This window comes from Hemicordylus capensis, chromosome 5 (assembly GCF_027244095.1).
Source record: "Hemicordylus capensis ecotype Gifberg chromosome 5, rHemCap1.1.pri, whole genome shotgun sequence".
Taxonomy (NCBI): Eukaryota; Metazoa; Chordata; class Lepidosauria; order Squamata; family Cordylidae; genus Hemicordylus; species Hemicordylus capensis.
Window position 1 is genome coordinate 147,424,615 of NC_069661.1, and position 17,765 is coordinate 147,442,379.

General features: G+C 41.5%; 1 long non-coding RNA gene across 1 annotated transcript; it reads left to right on the forward strand.

Annotated features, from left to right (window-relative positions):
* Positions 1-290: 290 nt before the first annotated feature.
* Positions 291-13,502, forward strand: LOC128328371 (uncharacterized). Its single transcript, XR_008309171.1, has 3 exons — positions 291-805; positions 7,086-7,183; positions 12,680-13,502. It is a non-coding gene; the product is annotated as an uncharacterized LOC128328371 (long non-coding RNA).
* Positions 13,503-17,765: the final 4,263 nt, after the last annotated feature.

A 17,765-nucleotide genomic window follows, 5' to 3' on the forward strand; every position in this document is an offset into this window, starting at 1 on the left:
GTTAGAAACAGTCTGGGGTGTCAACATAACCAATAAATCAAACCATAAATATTTTCTTTCAAGAACCAAGACGGGGAGCAAATCCTGAAGGAATATTCACAATAATGATAGAGAAGGAACTGATATAAGAAGTGCTCTGCTACCAAAGATACTGAGCGTGCTCCACCTTAAGAGTGCTTTGAGGAGCTTGAAATCCTTCTGCAGGGACTATTGCACAGGTGCAAAGCCCACGTTGTGAAGTATACTGGATCACCACTAAGTTCTGTTGGGTACCATGTGAAGATATGGAATTCTATTAAGGTTGCTACTTCTTTTCCTCTCAGAAAACATCAGGCTGCAGCAAAGGCACTGATGTGGTATCAATTCAGCCTGGGAATTCAGCCTGAGAACCTTAGCTTTAATACACACACGCATACATATACATATACACACAAACACACACACACACATATATATATACACACAGAGTGACGACGGCCCAGCTTGCTCTGAGGGAAGGAGTGAAGAGACAGAAGCAACCGGGGTAGCTGCTATCATTCAGCTCCATTGTTCGAGCTGAGGTGGGCCCCCCTACCTTCCCCAACTGCTACCACAGAGCTACCTAGGAGTCATCTTGCTCTGAGGGGAGGAGAGAAGAGACATACACAAGCTGGGGAGCTGCAACCATCCAGCTCCCATGTACCAGCTGAGGTGGCCTCTTTCTCCCTGCCAACAACCACCACAGAACAACCAGGGACCATCTTGCTCTGAGGGGAGGAGAGAACAGACAAATCTTAAAGCACACCACATGTAAAGATGTAAACATGTACGTATAGATATTTTCTATGTAAACTGCTCTGGGATATTTGCTAGAAAAGTGGTATATAAATGCCAAATGAATAAATTTCTACTTCTACTATATGAAAAGGTAAGAAGCAGTTGAGGTAAGACTTGTTATGAAATAAAACAAGAGAGATATGCATCCAGACCTAACTTTCTATCTCATACTGTTTTTTCTATCTTATCTGACTCTTTCCTAAGCTTAACTTATAGATATACCACTTCAGAGAAATCTTCTTTCAGTTAGTCTTGCTTCCAAAACTTTGCATAATCATCAGTTAATGTCCCTTACCACCTCTTCTGTCACTAACTGTCCCTTGTAGATGCCAGTGTCTCCAACTGTCACTCTAACTGCCACTCTCTCCTCAGAACATTTTACTCCCCTCCACCAACTCTGTCTGCATTCAGAGGAGGGCATCTGCATTCAGATGGTTAGGGGTCCGGAAACCAAGTCCTATGAGAAATGGTTGAAGGAGCTGGGTATGTTTAGCTGGCAAAGAGAAAACTGAGAGGAGATACAATCGCTGTCACACAGAATATGGAGCAGACTTGTTACCTTTTGCCCCTGAAGGCAGGATAAGAACCGAGGGGTTGAAATTCCAAGGAAGCAGATTTAGGCTAGACAGTAAGATGAACTTCCCAACTGTAAGAGCTATTCAACAGTGGAACAGGCTGCCTCATGCAGTAGTGGGCTCTCCTTCACTGGAGGTTTTTGAACAGAGATGTCAGGCATCTGTCATTTGTCAGGCATGTTCTAGCAATTTCCTGCACTGAGCAAGGAGTGGGACTATAGAATAACTCCAAGGCCCATTCCAGCTCTAACATTCTACTATTCTAACTTTAGCTCCTCCTCCTATTTCTATATACTTATTCCTCATAGACACTGTACATATATAGAAGTACTATTACACAAACCTATATCATTATATTTATATATTAATTCAATATATTCCATTTCACCATGAGGAACAATGGTAAACTGCTTTCCATGAGTCCTCGCTGCCTGGATGGGTCCCAGTCATTGCTCTGCTTCCACCACACAAAGGCAATGGGTGCAGAGGTGGTCTCAGGCTTCAGAAATGAGCCCTTCGGAGGCCCTTGGGTATTCAGCAGCTGCCCAAACTAATCCCTGAAGCCAGCCTTGCCAGGAATAATTTTGCTCTTTTCCATGACAAGCAGAAACGGATTGTGCAAAATAGCAAAAGTTGTGGTATAAGAGAAATCCTCAGACACTGCTTAATTAAACATATTTAGGATGCTAAATTCAATGGCAGTAATGGCAGTCTTGAGGCAGATGTTGACATCCATGTAGAATCCAAGGGAAAGAGTTGTGGTATGCAAGGACGAGGCAGTGGAGTGGAATCAGGAATATTAATATTTAATTTTAAATTTCAATTTGTTCTAGCTATTGTGATTTTTATTTCTTTTTATGCATTTTAAATGTTTTATATTTTATATTTTGCTTTAATCTGTACACCACCTAGAGATTTCTTTATTAGGTGGTATAGAAATTAAACAAACAAATAAACAAACAAACAATATTTTGATGAAATAGATATTATGTTCAGAGAGGCAAGTGCAGATGGCTTTTCAGTGCTCTTGCTGCTGGCTGTTTGTTAGCCCCACCTTTACTCCTGGACTGGAATACAAGAATCTAAAGCTCCATTCAAAAGCTGGCCTGGGTCAAAGAATGGATTAACCAAAAACTCCACAGTCCAGTTATTTTTTAAACTATTATTAATAGTTTATTGTTTTTCCTATAACAAGCATACAAAATGAAAAGAATATACAGAGAACAGTTCTTTTACCCATAATCTTCTCCTGACCTGCAACCCTCGCCCAAATCCTTCCCCCACCCCAAAGCAAAACAAAACAAAAGACAGATGGCAAATGTGGGGGAACCTCATTCTTCCCTTCATTTCCCCCCAGCTTTTTACTAAACTGCCTGTCAGAAAATGAAGCAAAGTTCTTAATGGCTGATCCCCTTGGAGTAACTGACCCCATTTTATTCTTATGCTATGTGATTATTACACAGAAGTATCAGCTCATGTCTGGAATCAGCCTCCTGAACAACTCTTCTAAATATAACAGCTGTAAGTTTTGGTCAGAGCTAGTTTTAACTCTATTAACTTTTAAAATATAGCCTTCTACTATTAGATAGTTTCTTTTTGTTGAGGCAGTAGCATTTTGAAAGGCTATTTTCAGGCTGTGTCCGTCATGGTTGACTTTAGTTTAGATCTCTCTCTCTCTCCTTTTGAATCCCATTTAATTAAGGCTTCTCATGCTTCAGTTTGTTTTGAATACCTTTATAAGTATATGCCAGAAAGCCTACAGACAAAATACACTAATTATAAATGGTTCTTCAACCGAATTACAGAGGATTGTCAGTGTCCTTGCTATGAACAGACAGGGTGCATTAAAAGTGCCTGTTAATGGCAAGTTTTTGGTTATAGTTCTTACGTTTGGTGAGAATCAGGGCTTTAAAAAAACATAATAGAACAATCTTTTAACAGCACAGAAGGATTATTGGCGATGTTTTATTTTGTCTTCTATAAATACCTGCAATGGAATTACAGTGGGTGGGTGGTATACAGGCCATACCGTCCAACTGTGTTTTCCTCCTTACCATTTCCAACTTTGGCATTCCAGTTTCCAACCACCAACAGCGCATCTTGCTTGCATGTTCTGTCCAGGGGCGTAACTATAATAGGGCAAGGGGAGACAGTTGTCTGGGGGCCCACTGCCTTGCCCCCCCCGAGTCAAGTCACATTACTGACTCCCCCAGCCACGCACCCACCCGGGCTTCCTTCAGTTATATTCATCCTCCAAAATTGATGTGAGTGTTAAGACCTGGAACTACCAGAACAGCATGTCTTTCTCTAGTAGCATTAAATGACTTTCATCATCCACAATATACAAACCCTTTTAAAAAATAATTTAGGATTTTATATATAGAACTTCCTCTTCTTCTGCATCAGTTGTTGGGGCACAGAGTCTTGAAGAACTGTCACGTTAAAGGGTTGTCCACAAAATCTAATCGATATTAGTCAATCACTGACTGCATTTTACCCAAGTACCAAATAAATAAGTAAGTAAGTAAGTAAGTAAGTAAGTAAGTAAGTAAGTAAGTAAGTTCTGTCATTGCTATATCCTTCCTGATTATGAAAGCAACATGGTTCCTTCTTTGTTTCTCATGTCCTGAATAGTAAGTGGTACAATTTTTTGACTGAAAGTGTCCTACTGCAGTTCACTTTAATTCACTGATGCCCAAAATGTCAATCTGTAGTCGATTCATTTTCATCTTTCACTGTGTTGAGCTTTCCCATGCTCATGCTTCTTATGTTCCACATTCCCATTGTAATTCTGTCTTTGCAGCTTCGGATTTTCTTTTCCTGCATGGCAACATCAGCTGTTATACATCCAAAAGGTTCTAATCTAACCATGGCATAAACACCATTGCTACTCCGAGAGATCCTCAGCTCTTCCTCAGTAGCATGTTGAGTACCATCTGACCTGAGGGGCCCATCATCTGGCACTATATTGACAATCATTGTAGTTTGTCTATCCATGTAGTTTTCTTGGTAAAATACAGGAGTGGTTTACCATTGCCTCCTCCCGCGCATTATGTCGTTGTCACTGAAGTGATTGTCTGCCTCCAGCACCTTCCCATATCACTGCACCAATATAGGTGCCTGCTTGCTTTAGCTGGGCATCTGGAATGTGACCTTCGCGCTTTGGGTGACCCTACTGGGAGTATACCTCCAGGCATACTTCGCTTATCCCTCCCAGGAACACTCCCCCCCATGATGAGGCGGCATAGCAGGACTTGGGGGGGGGGGCAGGACTTGGGGGCCTTGCATACCACAACTCTTTCCCTTGGATTCTACAGATTCCAATCTTCAGATTCCAAAAGGATATAAAAATCTCCGCTGCCATCTGGATTGTAACCATATACCATTTGAATACATTAAATTATTATTATTATTATTATTATTATTACATTTATATCCCGCTCTTCCTCCAAGGAGCCCAGAGCGGTGTACTACATCCTTGAGTTTCTCTTTTACAACAACCCTGTGAAGTAGGTTAGGCTGAGAGAGAAGTGACTGGCCCAGAGTCACCCAGCTAGTTTCATGGCTGAATGGGGATTTGAACTCGGGTCTCCCCAGCACACTAGTCCAGCACACTAACCACTACACCACGCTGGCTCTCTGTACTTTAATATAATATAAAACATCCCCAAAGGAATCCCAATACAAAAAGCATCTTATCTTAACATGTTAGGAAATGTATACAAGCAGAAAACTTGTATGTAACTCACAATGTGTGGAATCACCTCTGTTGCTTCAAAAAGACTTACTAAAGCAATCAGTTTACTGTAACATTTTAATAAAGTTAATCGAGCACCTCGGTCAAACAAAACCTGTATACCAACCACAAATCAGTGGTAATTCTGTGTCTAAAGTTTAAAGGTGTACTACCCAATAATAGGTGCTGTTGCTAAAAGCACTTACCACAATGTCTATAGTTACAACCGCTGGATGTATGCCAGAAACCTGGATAATTTCTCACAAAAAGGAAGAATAATCCAATTTTGCTTTGAGTCCATGTGGAGCTATAAAGTATTCACATTATAAATCCAGAATTCTTCACATTGAAGTAACCTAATTACTGGATCCATTACTTTTTTTACTGTATAAGAGAACCTTTTCAGTAGCAAAAAACCTCAGATCATTCACACAGTGGTTACACTCCAGGAAATGTGCCATCAATGACGCCTCTAGATTGCCGGTTCTAATTTTACTTTTATACTCTCTTATACAAGTTTTTAATGGTCTGCTTATTTGACCCACATAGGTGGTCAGGGGCAAATAATGCTGTAAATAACATGAGACATTAGACAATTCATAAAAGATCTTAATGTTACCAAAAAGCCATTATTGGGATTGACAAATTGCTTAATCTGAAAGGATTGAGGACAGTAAGAGCAACTGCCACACCTAAAATGCCCTATAGTATGATTAATTTCTGAATGTACCAATCGATGTTCCAGACACACCACCAGGTATGGGCTATCAAATGACATCCAATTTAGAAGACTGATTGGTACATCCAGATATTAATCATACTATGATTAATCCAAAGACCTATAGGACATTTTAGTTTCAGTCCATCCCTTTGCCTCCTATATTGGTTTTCTGTATGCAGGAACTCTTTAATATAAGACAGTAGCCAAAAATGTGACCTCTCAGCTGAAATGGCACATCTCACTCTATCACCTCATTCTGTTGTATGTGTAGAGTAGGCCTGAATCTTTTCTTGTATGAGATTGGATTGATGGGCAAAGGAACAGAAATAACTAAGCATCAAGCTTCCCTGTCTCTGGAATTACCTCTCCAAAGATGCCCACCAGGCAATACCTTGTCCTTACTTTCTGGAAATTAGTTCAGATGTTTTTTTTTTTATTCCATCAAGCCTTTGAATGGTGTGGTGACGGCTCTTAAACTGGCCTGCTAGATTGATCTGCTGCTCTGTACTACTAGTAGGATGTAATTTTGAATTGACCAGGATGATTTATTGGTATTTCGTGGCTGTTTCAAATTATTTATTATGTTTTACTTGCTTTATTTTACTTACATTTATTTTAGTAAATTTGCATAGCCATGATGAGGGTTGTAGAAGACTACAAATGCCAAAAATAAATGATTAATGAAAATGAGATGCATTATTCTATAATACATAAAGTTTACTCATAATTTGTATAAGATGATGAACTCAGTACCAAGAACACTCTAATTTACTAAAACAACACAGTGTTCTCCTCCTTTTAGCTTGCATTGTTCCCTTACATTTGCTTTCTGAGCAGATGTATGTTAAAAGCAAATGGGTTTTTAATTAAGATTTAGGACTGTAACAATATGTGCTGCATTTAACTATACAATGCTTTTCTTTCAAACCAAATTGGATAGTAAAATAAATATTCTGAACAGCTAAACAATAAGATTTCAGTCCAGCTGGCTAAATTTATTTCTGTAAAACATTTCTTTCCTAAGCATAAGAACTGTGGATCACAGTTGGAATTATAGTATGGTATTCATGAAATATTAATAGGGTTTGGATCAGCAAAGTATTTTGTGTGTGTGTTATCAAAGTGCATGACAATAAGCTTGGATAAGTGTCCAGGTGAACCCTTTATTATTTGCTTTAATTATCTATTAATATATGTCTGTATTGTAAAGCACTTTCTCTCCCTGCTACTCTCAAAGGATCAAAGGCTCTGGCTGTCATCCAGACTTAATTATTACTGAATAGTCCTACTGAAATTAAGTCGGTCTTTAGAGTAACTCCTGAGCAGTAATATTCAGTAAGTTACTATTTATTATCATTTATCTTATTATTTATTATTTTATTTATTTAATAAACCACCTGACTCCAAGGGCTCTAGGGGGTTCACAAAAATAAACACAACAAACACAAAATAAAACAAACAGTTAAAACAATTTAAAACATTCAGAAATTATTAAAAGCCTGATTTTTTTAAAAAAGTGTCTTAAAGGCTCTTTTAAAGGCAGGTAAAGACATTAAGCCACAAATGTCTATAGGGAGTGCATTCACAGCCCAGGAGTAACTACAGAGAAGGCCCATTCCTGAGTCACCACTAGGTGAGCTGGCGGCATCCAGAGATGGACCTCTCTCGATGACCTTAACGCACAGTGTTGTCTAGATGTCAACTATTGGGCTTTGTCTTGTGCTAGATGTAGGGTGCAGATCTAGGCACCAATTTATACATTCAACAGAATCAAGGTTTTCCTGGACTAGTCCATTTCATGCTGCAAACATGGGGGCGGGGGTGTGAATGCTACTTTTTTTGTGGATGGGACATCCTGTATACAGAAAAATAATATGAAAGGGAGAAGATGGGACAAAAGGACTATTCACCTTGACAAGGTACTAGTTTTGATTGTACAGAGAGGGTGTTTTGTTTTTGTTTAATTTTCCAGTTCAAATATGTCTTTCTCATGAACATATGAAGGGGCCACTTCCTCTCAGTGCTCTCCTCACCATCTGCAATATGCAATATTGCAGATAGTATCACCATATTATAATTCTGGATCCCCCTTTACAAGTATACCCCTTGAGCTAGCTCCTGACAGCTGGACTGGAACAGGCCCAGCTCAATTGAGCCTGAACCAGATTTGAGCCGAAACAGGAAGTTTCGGCTCCATGCACATCCCTAGCACATACACATAAATCCCAACACTACCTAGTGACCTTTGGATTGTATATTTTTCTTCTATGGATCAAAACAGCCACTATAATTTTGGGTCACCAGGTCTAAGATTTTTCCACTGCTTTTCTCACTTTCTTTCGTTTGAGATCTACAAAACTAACATACTAGGTTTTAAGAAAACCTAGTATGTATGAAATAATTGTTTGCTTTACAAACAAAACTTAGCATGTTTCTAAATTACTTTAAAGAGGACCAGAATAAAAGTGCTTAATATCTTTATACAAGTATGAATATGTCAGACTGGAAAAAATAATTCAGTACTCAGGCTAATGATGCTTTCATGTATTCATCACTACCAAAAACCAAGAGTTAAAACCTAGCAGCTCAACTTGCTAGTTTTTTCTGTTGCAACACAATGCATGCATCTTTTGGATCTGCAATTTTAAAATATGATACTTTTTCTTAAAAGGGATGGAGAGTACAATTTTCAAAAAAACCTCATTTATATACCGCATATTCTAAAGTGGCTCAGCATGGTTTACATTAAAAAATTTTAAACCATTTAAATTATTAATATAAAACAACAACAAAAAGTTAAAATATTAGCATAATACTCATTTTAAAACCATTTAAAATCAGTTAAATATTATGAAAAGCCAGACTGAAAAGTTGGGTCTTTATGGCTCTCTTGAAAGCCTCCGAAGAGGATAAACCGACCCATGAGGAGCGCATTGTGAGAAGGCCCTATCCCAAGCTGCCACCAGATGAACTGGTGGCACCCAAGCACACACCTCTCCTGATGATCTTAATGAGCAGTGGGGATCTTCAAAGAAATGCACTCTCTCAGGTAACCTGGACCTAAGCCATTAAGGGCTTTAAGGCTATTAACCAGAACTTATATTTTGCCCAGAAACATACCAACAGACAGTGCAACTGCTTAAGAATAGGCATAATGTGGTCTCTCCAAATTACCCCACAGACCAATCTGGCTGTCACATTTTGGACTATTTGAAATGTATGAACTACGCATAAAGGCAGCCTTACCTATAGAGCATTGCAGTAGTCCAGCATGGAGATAACCACCTGGTGCACCACTGTTTTGAGGCCATTCCTTGCAAGGAATGGATGGAGCTGTCGTATCAGTCGAAGCTGGTGAATTTAGCCCCCATATGAGTGAAGGATCAAATTCAGGGTTTTATTTTAGTGTAGTATTAGTGGTCTGGCAAAAAGCAAAGGGTGCTTACTAAAGGAGTTGGTTTCCAGAAGTGGTCTTAATTAAAAGTAGTTATAAGCACATTACTAGGTTTTATTTATTATGATTACTTATTTATTAATAAATTTGTATACCACCCACTACCAATGTCTCCAGGCAATTTACAGCATGAAACAAATCAAGAACAAAACAAAGCAAGGATTTAACAGTTAAAACATATAAAAACCAGATTAAATTATCCATAAAACCACTAACTAACTAAAAAGCTTGGCTGAAGAGATGTGTCTTTAGTTGTTTCCTAAAAGCCAACAGGGATGGAGCAGCTCTAATCTCAGCAGGAACTGAATTCCACAGTCCAGGAGCTACTATAGAGAAGGCACGCCTTTGAGTCACCTCCTGATGATCTAGTGGCATTCTCAGACAACCTCCCCTTAAGATCTTAATAGGTAGTGCTGTTCATAACAAAGAAGGTGTACTCTTAAATACTGTGGGCCCAAGCAATTAATGGCTTTATAGGAAATAACCAGCACTTTGTATTTTGCCTAGAAACCTATTGGTAGCCAGTATAGATCTTTTAGAATTGGAGTAATAGGGTCTCGAGTCTAGGGGACATCCCAGAGACCAATCTGGCAGCAGCATGCTGTACCAATTGCAGCTTTCAGACTACATACAAAGGCAGCCCCACGTAGAATGCATTGCAGTAGTCAAGCCTGGAGGTTACCAGCATGTGCACCACTGTATTAAGGTCACTCACTTCAAGGAAAGGACACAGCTGGCAAACCAGTCAAAGCTGGCCAGTGCTTCCACCTGAGGTATCAGAGAGAGGGTTGGGTCCAGAAGTACTCCAAAACTGCAAATCTGTTCCTTCTGGGGGAGCATAACCCCATCTAGAACAGGCAGATCTATCCCATTTCCTGAACTGTGTCTTCCTACAGTGAGCACTTCCATCTTGTTTGGATTCAGTCTCAGTTCGTTATCCCTCATCCAGCACATTACTCCCTCAAGGCAAGCATTTAGGGAAGTTATGCCAGGCAGGCATTTAAGGAAATTATGCCATTGCCAGACAAAGCTGACATGGAGAAGTAGATTTGGGTGTCATCAGCATACTGATAACACCCTGCACTCAGTTGCCTGATGATCTTGCCATTGTACCAGTGCTACTTTGATAGAAGGGGGATATCTCACTAGGTTTGCCCTTACCTGTTGGCATTGCTACTTTATTCTGATATGAAGAAAAACACTCTGTTGTTTAAGGAAAATTATCCTCTCTCCACAGCCATAAGGCCCAGCTCAGTCGGGCTTTAAATTCAAGACTAGTGTCCTTGGGAACCAAAAACTGAAGGTCAGTCCCTGCCCTCCCGCCCTTTCACCTTCAGAGAGACATGAGGGGGGGAAGTAAGGAAATGTTTTCTCCCAGTTGTTGGGCCCCCCTCCCTCAGGTGCCTAGGGACATTCCCCTCCACCTTCAATTGTAGCTATGTGCCTGATTAACACCTTTAAAAAATATGTAGTGCTTTCTTAAAGTGACTGTTAGTGTCTTGTTTGCTATCTTTTATATTTATAAGCCTTCTTATTTGAATCTAATTCTGTGAGGGAGTCATGGAATGTGTTCTCTGAACAGTGCAAGATAAATATTCACTGGATACATAAATATTTCCAGAAACCATCTCTTGCTCTAAACTATTTATCACCTTTATCTGCAAATTCCTAGAATAAAAGAGCACATTTGAAGATCTATGCTCTGGCAATACAGGCAGCAAAGAAGCGATTCTTTTCGGCCCATATTGCATCTACAAGTTCACATCCCAGAGCTGCTCAGGGTTGTGAGAGGGCTAGTGAGTGCTCCTCCTCCCTTGCATCAGAATTTGGAACCATTTATTACCCGCTATGATGTGTTTAATGATTTTGTATGTGGTTAAAATCTCTCATATTCGGACCTACTTGTATTTAGACCCCACAATTATTGCAGTGTCTGAATCAGAGGTGTCCAGCAACCCCTCTTATGTGGTTAGGCTGAATCAGTTTCAGTTTGTGACTCATGAGGATGTGGACAAGCTGCTTGGAGCGATGCGGCCTACCACCTGTTCTCTTGACCCTTGCCCGAAATGGCTAATACTATCTGGCAGGGAGGTTGTTGTAGAAGGCCTAGTAGAGATCATAAATCCTTCTCTGATGGAGGGCGGTATGTTGAGCAACTATAGGCCTGTCTTCAACTTTCTGTGGCTGGGAAAGTTTTTTTTAAACAATTTTTAATTATTAATGTTATGTAAATTTTAATGTTGCCTGTTTGCATGTTGTTGTGCACCACCCGGAGTCTTCAGAGTGGGTGGTATATTAAATGTCTCAAATAGATAAATAAATAAATAATTGGGAGGGTGGTGGACTCCCAATTTGAGGCAGTCTTGGATGAAACCGATTATCTAGACCCGTTTCAGACCGGTTTTTGGGTGGGCTATGAGGTTGAGACTGCCTATGTCAGCCTGATGGATGATCTCCAATTGGGAATGGACAGAGGATGCGTGACTCTGTTGGTCCTTTTGGACCTCTTAGTGGCTTTCGGTACTATTCACCATAGTATCCTTCTGGAGCATCTGAGGGGGTTGGGGGTGGGAGGCACTGCTTTGCAGTGGTTCCACTCTTACCTCTCGGGCAGATTCCAGATTGTGTCCCTTGGGGACTGTTGTTCTTCAAAAACTGAACTTTGGTATGGTGTACCTCAGGGCTCCATATTGTCTCCGATGTTGCTTAACATCTGCATTAAACCTCTGGGATAGATCATCAGGAGATTTGGTGCAGGGTGTTATCAGTATGTTGATGACACCCAAATCTTTTTCTCCATGTCAACATCATCAGGAGAAGGCATAACCTCCATAAATGCCTGCCTGGAGGCAGTGATGGGCTGGATGAGAGTTAGCAGGCTGAGGTTGAATCCAGATAAGACGGAGGTACTTATTGTGTGGGGTTGGAGCTCTAAATAAATGAATAAATAAATAAAAAGGTGTCAGAGATGCGGAGGCTCTTATTTCAGCAGGGAGCATCTTTCAGAGCCTTGCGACAGCAACAGAGGCCTGTTCCTTAGCCACCAGAAGAACTGGTAGCAACTGCAGATGGACATCTCCGGATGATCTCAGTGGGCAGTGGACTCATAACGAAGAAGACGTTCTCTTAAATACCCTAGCGAAACATGAATGCCACATGAAGCATGGAGTTTTCTCAATGAGTAAAAACAATAGTTGCAACTGCTGGATGGAGTTCAGTTTCACAGAAAAGTCCAGGGCAAAACCAGATGTGACTTGAAAAACATTGTTTGGCCCTGTATTTGGGTTTTCCCCATAAGCAGCAGCGAGGGAAGGGGTTTTTTCTGGATTCAGTTCATAATGGAGGCAAAGGCTTAAATCTCTCTTACTTCATAATAGGTTCCCAGTCTGGATGAGGGCTTCTTGTGGCTACTATTTATGAATATGAGTCCACTGAGTACATGAACAATCAACAGTCTGAAGTATGAACCACTGGACCAAGCAGAGTCATGAACAATGAGCATTGCTATCCCTAAGGTGTGGGAGCCCCCTTAACATTTTAAATAAATAAATAATATACATTTTATGTCAAACCAAGACACAACTATACAGACTTCAACACATTTGCATTCCAAACTTGAATTCCAAAATTCAAGTTGGAAAGCATCATACCACCATCCATCCAAATTATTCACAGAATGCCCACTGCTCCTCCATTTCAAAGGAAGAAAATAATCAAGTTAAACATTACACACACACACACACCGTGACAGATGCAGTATTTTTAACACAAGGAGGCAAGCATTCAAGCGTCTTTCTGTTCAACACCCCCACCCTTTTGTATTACTAAAATATTGTTAGCCTTGATTATTATTATTTTAAGACAACTGACAGATTACTGACAGCATCTAAGAAGACCCGTATTGGTGTCTGCAGCCGCAATCCAATGGGCCACGTACATAGGTGAAAACCCCATAGAACTCAGCATTCTCTCTGCCCTCATTCTCTCAGACTAACATTTTGTGCAATGTCCCGAACATAGGACACACAGCTACATACTCCATGCAAAGTATAGAACTAAACCACTGGCTCATGGTTTTCTAAGCCTGCATTTTAATCATACTTAAAATCCAATGGAAATCTGGAGATTTGTGAGTGGACAGTGGGGGTTCCTAGTTATGTTTCATGTTGCTGCATATTTATACTAAATAAAACACATCTCATCTGATTTCTCTTTTGGGCCATCTTCACCTCTTGCAGATAAATACTCCAGGCTCATATCTCATCCAAACTACCTGGAGACAAGGAGGACTGTGCAGCAGCAGGGAGGATATGGTGGTGGTGTTGATGATGGAGGAGGAGGAGGAGGACGAGGAGGGGGAGGAGGAGGAATAGAGCCTCCGCAGAGGCCCCAGTCAAGGCTGGAAGGGGAGCAGAAGGGAAGGAGCAGGGAGCAAATATCCACTGCTGCAGCATCCTCCCCACCTCCTCATCAGATCCTTGCCATGTCAGAGCCTCCAGTGGGTGCTGCCACTTCCTTGCCCCATTTTCTTTCACCCCCAAACCACCTCCTTTCTCCTCTTGATATTTTCAAAACCCTGTTCTTGGGTATGCAACAGCAGCACACCTAAGGATAGAGATGTACCGCCCGGGGCTGGTTTGGTGGACCTCCTTCCTCAGAAGATATTTGAAAATATGAAGCAGAGAAAGGAGGTGGTTTTGGTGTAAAAGAAGATGGGGTGAGGCAGTGGTACCCACTGGAGTGCAGAGAAGCACACGTGGGGCTGTGGGAGTGGGATGACTGGGGAGGAGAAGAATGGTGGGCTGTGTTTTGAGGACTGGGGAGGAATACTGGTCTGGTGCAGCAGCAGAGGGGCAAGAAGGAGGAACCAGCCAGGCTCACTCAGAAGAGCTGCGGGGGTTGGGGCCCAGCAGCACTGGATGCCAAACACACTGAGAACTTATCTCAGTTTGCAAAATTCAGTCAGTCTCGCTCTGTCTGCCTCACCTCATTCCTGCCATTTGTACTGCAGCTGACTCGGAGGCAGTCTGCTGCTGCACACATCACATGCATGACCTTAGAGCTGGCAGAAGGCAAGCATGGTAAGACTTTGAAGAGAGGTAACCCTCCGTGCTGGTGCTTGCTAATGAGTAGTCAATGCTACATCCTCCCTGGCAGGAGGAGAGGAGAGCTAGCAGGGAAGAGGAGAGGAAAAGAAGGCAGCAGGATAACTTGCTTTGCCTTAGACAAAAAGAAGCAGCCATCACAGCGTAGGGCAAGAGGCCGAGACTGCACAGTTGCTAAAATTAACTGAGCGGTGTACTAGACCGGCCTGAGCACACCTTAGAGGGAATAGTGATGCGGCGCCCATCCTGAATTGCCCTTTAGAAGAGTGCAGAGGTGGGGGCAATTTTTTGAGGGAGGCAGCAGGGGAGTAAGTGCTCTCACAGCCAAATGAGGAGGACTCTGCATACCTGCCTAAGGGTTTCTTCCTTCCCCCTCCCTTGTGTCCTGGATGCCTGCTCTGGGCTCTGTCTGGACACAGCAACAAAATACTCACTAGTCAGATGAAGGAGGCTGCAATAACTTCCTTGTCACAGACTCTTCACTGGTTCTAAGCCCCTCGTGCCTTCTGACCCAACACTCTTCTCATCTCCCAAGTGGCCTCCAGGGTCTCTGCCTCACTCCTCCCCAAAGTGCTGCCTTGCTTCCTCTCATCATCCTCCCCCCTCCATCTGGGCAATTTTGCAGAGAGGTTGGGTCGGGGCAGTGGGCTAGGCAGGCAGGGCTTCCTTTCCCGACTGTCCTCCTTGCTGAATCCTCAAGGCTCAGCAGAGAGAGCCGAGCTGGCCTTGGGAGCTCACAACAGCTTTGAACAGTGTGCTGATTCTTCTCAGCCAATCAGCACCTGGATGCAAGAAGGCCCGCAAGGCAGCATGGGACTTTATTGCATGCACACATCGGGCGTGCCCATGACACAGAGGGCCCTGCCCCCCCCCCAGCACACATGGCTGCCTTGCCTGCCATGCCATGAGCCAAGGTAGGTGCGAGCTGCGAGCTCCATGTGCACTACTGCTGCCACAGCTGGGCCTGTTCAGGTGCGGGGCCCGGCGTGATTGCCCCGGTTGCCCCGCCCTAAAGATGGACTTCACAATGAGGAACTGAACCTGTACCTGAATAAGTCAATGTGTGAGTGGAGAGGAAAACAGGTTGTGATGGTCATAGCAAGCTTATCTTCTTTACATTCTTGACCTAATGCTCAACACATTCATGCAAATTTGTACAATAATAGTCAATTGCATAAATTAACCAGGCAAGTTAAACAGGCAAATTGGAAGGGTGGTATATTAATCAAAATCAAATAAATAAATAAATACATGAAGTCTGCTAAATCATGTTGCTACCATCCACTTTGGGTACTCCTGTTAAACAGAATGGTTAATGTTTTTCTTTGCTGTCATCCAAAGTCAGCACATTTAACACCCTTTGACATCAAGTTTGGGCCCTGGGTATCTGAAGGACTTCCTGCTCCTAAGGTTCCTGTCCACCTGACAAGATCATTGGTAGAGGCTTTGCTCCTATGCCGACAATGAAGGAAGCTCGGCTGACATGCACATGAGACAGGGCATTCATTGTCCCCAGACTTTGGAATGCTCTCCTAGCTGGCATCCATTCTTCAGCTTCCATGATAGCTTTAGAAAGCAAATAGAAACATGTTGTTGTTTTTACCCAGGGTTTTAGATGAGTGTTATGTTCTATACTGCTGCTGCTCCGGATATTGTTGTGTTTTACTGTGTATATATTTTAATAGATTTGTACTATTTTAAATATTGACAGTTAATATTTGGATTGTTTTAAGTGTGTAATATATTTGTATTGTTTTAAAGATACTATAAAAGGTCTTGAGATTTTTTTTTTAATGAAAGGAAATATACAAATCTGGCAATCAATCAAAACAGTTAATTATGTTCCTCATTCAGCCTGTTCTGCTGTGCCAGTATCCAAGCACTGGATAGTTTATCACGGAAGCTTCATATTCATTTGCTTCTGCTAATTACAAAACATTGTGTGTGAACTGTACAGCAATTCACCTATTCAAGATAAGAACATGGGCATTATTCAATTCCTACGTTAGACCACATTGTTAAAATTGTGGCCTTCTGAAGAATAGTCAAATGATGCCAAGAATGCATAGGAATACAAAGATCTAGTGTCTGTATTTGTGGAAGTTCTTTCATCTAAGCAAAGCACTGAATATTCCCTTAAGAATTCCAGCATGAAATCATGCCTGTCCTGGGGAAATACAGAGTGAAAAGTCAAATGTACTGTGGCCTCAGGCTAGAAATTAAAAAAAAATTAAATTAGAATACAGTAATGACTATCAGTCTAGTCACAGAGAAAGTAACTTTAAATGACTTGTAGTTTACAAGTTTACTCATTGCTTTCCTGGCAACTTTTTATTACCTTTTTTAGTTTTGGAGGAAGAGATGTTTTCCAGACTGCTAACTTCCTCTTACCATATCAGGAACACAAGGGATGTCACTTCCATTGCACACACAGGTTGCAATTCAATCAACCAGACATGGATTCTGGTCGAAGAGAGTGGAGGTGGTGCATCACCTGACTTGCTCATTGCCTTTCCTACCCCAGCAAGCGTTGGCTGCCACTCTGAAGGGGGAAGCATTCTCTACCCTCTCTGCAAACACTCTTTTTGTAGTCTGAAGCCTGCACAGATAAATATGAGAGAAACACTACTATAAAAGTTGCCTCTGCTCAGCTAGCAGGATTGATGCTCTGCTATGATAATTCTTGTGTAAATCTGAGGTGCAAGACCAACACAACTGCAGGTCCTTCTTTTGGTATTTATGAAAAATAGAGCAGTTGGAGTACCTTAAACACTAACAAGTTTATTGTAGCACAAACATCCATGGACTACAACCCAATTCATCAGATCTTTGAAGTGTTATACTCAGTAGGCAGGTATATGTATATATCCATGGGTATAAAGAAAAAAAAAGTACAAACACTGGCATTATATACAAAGATCAGGAGAGCTGTGTGTGAACATCTGTTTATGAAAGAGGACAAAGATTAGGGTTTCTGACCAGGAACTGAGCAGAATTAATTCCAGGCAAGACCACATGGTAGCTGGTGAATTTTGGAGTTGGGAGGGCAATAGTGCACACACTATGTGTGTCTTGTTTTCATGTGCATAATGTGTCCCAATTCACCATATCTGTGCATTTTTCATGTCCCTGTTCATTTTTTGGAAAGCCTCCACCCAGTGAAGAATCACAGCCTTTCCCACTCTCCTTCAGGGATCAGATCTACCAAATCGCTAGCAGTATTTCTATATCTGGGGCTTTGCAGGCAGGAAAGTGCCTCTGAATGTACACAGAGCACATTTACCTCAATACTGAATAACCAAGCTGGGTGTTCCCCACCCCATTTCAGGTATAATATTTACCAAAACAGAGATGCTGT